Here is a 5,273-nt window from a genome sequence, read left to right on the forward strand (position 1 = left end):
CACCACCACCACCATGTAAGTTGCTGTTGGTTGTTCCATAGCTTTGAACGGAGCAGGCTGCCGAAGCTGTGCCGCTGCTGCTGCGCCAGTTGGACGGAGTTTCCTCCTCCTGCCCGGAGGGTTCTAGTATGGCTTGCCTTAATTGTTAAGCACCATGCCGCAACTTTGCCGGTGTGGCGCGGTGGTGGCGGTCCCGGGGACCCCCGAGCCCCCCGTCGCAGAGAAGCAGGGCAGCTGAGTTCGCCCTCTGTCCGTCGCCGTCGCCGAGGGAGAGGCGATGAGCCTCCTCTTCTCCACCGTACCGCCGTGATCCTTGACACGGATAAGCCACCCCATTCACGACGAATACAGTCGGCGCGCCGCTGCCGCCGCCGCCTTGACCGGCATCCGCGTCACGCAATAATAAAGTAAAAATAAATCGTTTATGTAGTCCGACCAAGAGGAAAGTAACGACATCTGCTCTGCTGCGCGTCTCGAGATGGGCGTTCTCTCTCGTCCGATCGCCTCCGCCCGCCGCACCCGGCGCGGCCGTTATAGGGACAGGAATAAGAGCAGAACGTTTAGGGTGGGCCGTGCGGCCGCGCCAGACTATCTAATCAGCCCGTCCAAAAAAAAAAAAAAGTCAAAGAAAAAAAAACCACGACCGAAGCAGCAGTGGCATCGAGCGATTATCATCTTGCCAGGAGGCCTCTGCGGGAAACTCCAAATCTTTCTCGGTCCACCCTTTCTGACTCTTGCGCCCTAATGCCGGGCGTGAGCTTTTGCGCGAAGACGTAGCAATAGCAGCAGCATATATCCTATCCCCGCCCGTCTCACTGACCTAGGTCAGGCCCGCTCCAAACAAGCACGACGGCGCTGACCTTGGGGTCGGCCGCCAGCCCACCTTGCGGCTTCAAACGTCCAGGCAGCCTGAACAAATACACCAGCCAAAGGACCAACTTGACGTCTGCAGCTTTAATCTTTAATGTCTTTTTTTTAAGCACAAAAAACTCAATCTGAACCGCAAGAGTGAAGCAGTGGGGCATTATTTGGTTTCGTCTCGCACGTCGCATACTTTTCGTACGTACTTCACCCCAACAAAAACAAAGTAATTTTATAATAATGTCTGTAACAAAACGTAATCCATCGCGCGCGCGCAAAAAAAGAGATAATCGATTACAACAAGAAACATTTTTGTTGACTAGACACTGGACAGCACAAAAGAAAAAGAACTCGTCAGAAGATATGAATCATTTTTCGAGACACTATACCCGACTACCCGAGACAAAACAAAATGTTCTCTGGAAAAGCAAAACTCTCATACAATCATCCAAACAAACAACTTTCGTTATCCACCAGGTGTCAGTCATTACCTCGGTCGTTACACACAATCTTATGGTTCTATTTACTCTCTTTGTCGAGGGGGCAATAACTCCCTTTTGAAGTGTACACATGATTCCCGAAATTCTTGATTCCCGGTGATTCCCCGTCCGCTTATAATTATTACATTGGTTTTTCGGGGGGTTTTAGTGGAATAAAACGCTTATTGCGACTGATTTGTACTTATTTCTCTAGTTTCCCGCTTATTCTAAGCGATTTCTATTGATTTAGATCAATTTTTATCCTGATGATTCCCAGACAGGTGTACACATGATTCCCGGAGTTATTGCCCCCTCGCTCTTTGTATATCCGTAGAACCCCCGAGCCGGACGTAAGCCACGCTACATCGTACCCCGACATGCATTCGCACCCCCGGCCCGGCCCGGCCCGCCTGCTCCAATACCAATCCACTTGTTGCGAGGGCGCGCTGAATAATACATGGGCAGGCGGCGCAGGCAGCAGGCAGCGGCGCAGGCGGACGCGCCTCAGTCAGGTGGAAAGGTGCCGAGCCGAACTGCCTGCGATGAACGACTCCACTGCTGAACAGGCAACACCTTTTAAATGACCTAGTATCATAGTTTGGTGCCTCTACAAAAGGCAAAATTCCGAAAGCAAATGCTACCTTTAGCGCACAAAAAATGTGTTGATTTGTTTCTTTCCTGTTTTGTTTTTTCTGAAAAAACTTCCTGGGGCTACTATGCGGTAGCACACTTGAGGCCGCCTCGGGTCCTCGCACCATGCCCGCGACCCCGTGCCGAGGCCGCCACTATACTGTCGTCGGCAATTGGAAAGCGCAGCGCAGATGCCGATGCCGTCGTCGCTACGCCGGTCCAAAGTTAATCACCAATCGGCTATAAACGGCGACGCGACACAACAAGAAGGCATAGCGGAGGAAAACCCCAACAGCCGTCCGTTCCGCGCGCAGGTTGTATATTGTTGTGAGAGATTGCAAAGCTGTTGCCGCCGACAACGATGAGAGCCAGTAATAATGCAAATGCGACTGAGCGCGCGTGTGAGTTTTGTGGGAACGGGGCTACGCGGCGAGCGACCCTGTCTGGGCCGGGCCCGCTGGCTGTCCGAAAGAGCGCGATAGAGGTCGGCTGGTCCCCCCGCGCCCGCGGCGGCGCGTATGCCCCCCAGCTGGACCACCTGCAGCTGCGGCAAGCTGCGCGGCCAGCTTCCCAAACCGCTAGGTGGCCGGCGGCGGGCCGGTTGGGCGCGGGTCAAGGCGGGGCGGAGCGGTCCGGCGCTGTGTGGTCGCGTCTGCCGCAGCGGCCGTCACCTCAGAGGTCGACGAGCGCCTCAAATGATGATTAAACTTGACGGCCGACCGGCCGCCGGCCGCGTCGCCAGTGGAAAAAAGACAAGAAAAGCAAGAAAAGCCAGAGCCGGTCGAGCGGCAGTAGCGATACCCCGAATTTACAAGCATAAAATCTTGGCCTAACAATATCGAAAAAAATAGGCCAGATTATCAAAACAAAACACCGACCAATATCAGAAACTGGTTTCCAACAAATTAATAATAACAAAAGAGTGTGGATTAGACGATGAATTGTTTTCCTATCTCTCGGAGATAGTTCCATATGGCTTGAGTCCTGGGCAGAACAGCCTCACATCACCACGCTAAGTATAGTGCGCGCCCCGACCTACAGCAACGGCAGCGGTGCGTGCGAGCGCCCCGGCCCGCCGCCCGGCCCCGGCCACACAAACAGACGAGCGCGCGAGGCGCCGCGGCCCCAGTGCACATCGCCACGGCCCCTGACCCGCCCCGCCCGCCGAGAAACGTCAGCCACCCGGAGCGCAAAGCAGATTTGGGCCCAAGGCCCGCCGCTGGCTGGCTGGCTGTTATTGGGTTGACTCGCCGCCCGGCCCCGCCCCGCCCGGCCTTGGCCCACCCTCGATACCGCCGCGGCACTCCATCCCCCCCTCGAGGATCCCTGGGTGTCGTCGACGGCCGGGAGAAAGAGCTTAAACGAGATCAACCTGCTGCGCGTCGCCAGCAGAAGGTCAGCAGCAGCATAGCAGCAGCGCCATTTCAGGTGTTGTTTTTTAATTTATTTATTTTTTGGCTCTTGCCTCTGCTTTTTTTTTACGTCTAATTTCTTTCCCGAGCAGCAGCAGCACCACCAAATCCACTTTACTTTTTCAATCTTGTATAAAGCAATATTCCCCCGACGCACGCACCCACGCGCGACAAATACCCTTGCGGCGAGGAGAGAGACAGAGAAAGATAGATAGAGAGAGGCTGTCGGGGAGGTAGCGCACCTGTTAGTCGTCGGCGCTGGCCGCAGAGCGAAAGAGAGCTCTATTATTTGCTATCTGCAATAAAGCACGAGACGTTATACATTTCGTGTTTGTTATCACATTATTACGCGGCCTCGAAAAATAACCAGCGGTGCGGGGAATAACATTATTACCCGCCATTCCCTATCCTAACAAACGCAAACGCGGAGGAGGAGGGAGCGGGCGCCAAAGGGAGAAGTCCGCGCGCGCGCACACACACACCGTCTGATGTCGGGTCCAATACACAGCAGTGTCGGATTTGCCTACTCTAGGGACCGACGCGTGGTGGGTGCCTTGCGGCACCGGGGCGAGTAGGCAAACCCGCGCAAACGCTGGTGTGTATTGGACTTGACTTGACACGCGGTAGCACACAACATACGCGCACACGGCACACACAAGACATCCCCCCCCCCCCACACACACACAAACGAGCAAAAGGACGGCCCTTATTGCAGCCATGCGCACGCCAGGCAACAGGGAGGAAAAAAGAACGTCAGAGAAGGAATATGCGCGGCAACGTGTTTTGAAGAAAGGGGAACAAATATCCCTGTCCAGCTTCTTAGCTGGGCGGGAAAAAAGGGAAGGGGGTCTGGTGGCACATGACAAGGGAGGGTCTCTTACTCTGCTGACAAACGCGTCCACCAGTATACCGATTACTTCCTGGTTTTGATTCCACACCACACAAAGACACGTCAATAATTAGTTATTTCCTTCGAAAGCAAGGCATGCAAGGCGGGCGGGCAGGAGGCGGGTATGGGTATAGGCGGGCCGGCAGTGAGGCGCTCAGGTGGTGGGAGTGCCTCGACGCGAGAGCAGGTGTGCCAATGCTCTGGGCATTCGCACATCAAAGGCAAGCAGCAGCAGCAGCCGCAGCATTTAGGCAACAGAGTGGTGCGGCGTGCCCCCGCAGCCTGCTGCCCCCGGCCTGCTGCCCCCGGCCTGCTGCCCCCGGCCTGCTGCCCCCGGCCTGCTGCCCCCGCCTTACACAACGACTCGCTCTCCCATGTAACGCAAGCTGTACCCGCCGCACTGTCGCACGCGCGCGCAATGCTGAGCGTGCGTCGTCGTGCGTGCTACACGCGAGCGTCGCGTTTATTGGGCAACACTATTAACGTATATATTCCATGATAAAAAAAAAACAAAACAAAGAGAAGGTGTTGTGGCGTGCACTGCAAGACCGCAAGCGTGCGCCAGGTGGTGTGGCCGCCCCATCTGCTCGCGCGCACCTTCCGCCAACGCCTCGACCGCCCCGCCCCGTCCCGCCCCGCCCCGCCCCGCGCGCACGCCTCGCACATACGAGTGGTTTGCTTATTGGCCAGGTGCCCAGTGCAGCGCAAGATAGCGCGCCACGCTAAAGATAGCCCCGTCATCACTGCGGGTGCGGCGCGTGGCGTGGCGCGGCGCGGCGGGGCGGGCCAAACACAAACAGACACACTAAGCGGCGCGCAGCCCGGCGCAGCCTCTACACCGGGCAATACTCCCGAACGCGCTGCGGGCGAGGGAGCGAGGTAGAGAGGAAAAGAAAGAGAGGAGGGGAGAGAGAAAGAGAGCAAGAAGGACCAAGGAGCGAGCGCGAGAAAGGGCGGAGAGCGAGAGAGAGAGCAAGAAAGGGCGAGGAGCGAGAGAGAGAG

At 56.3% G+C, this 5,273-nt stretch overlaps 1 protein-coding gene across 3 annotated transcripts in view; it reads right to left on the reverse strand.

The window, feature by feature from the left end:
• LOC113203728 (E3 ubiquitin-protein ligase RNF19B) overlaps positions 1-5,273 on the reverse strand; it is a 73,175-nt gene that overhangs the window by 27,487 nt on the left and 40,415 nt on the right. Inside the window, exon 1 of one of the 3 annotated variants that reach the window (XM_052272008.1) lies at positions 138-535. The exons of the other annotated variants lie outside the window; for them this stretch is intronic. The gene's annotated coding sequence lies outside the window, so the exon portion shown is untranslated. Of the gene's footprint in view, positions 1-137; positions 536-5,273 lie in introns of those variants that run through there. 3 annotated transcript variants of the gene reach the window in all.

This window comes from Frankliniella occidentalis, unplaced genomic scaffold (assembly GCF_000697945.3).
Source record: "Frankliniella occidentalis isolate FOCC.00 unplaced genomic scaffold, Focc_3.1 Scaffold184, whole genome shotgun sequence".
Lineage (NCBI taxonomy): Eukaryota > Metazoa > Arthropoda > Insecta > Thysanoptera > Thripidae > Frankliniella > Frankliniella occidentalis.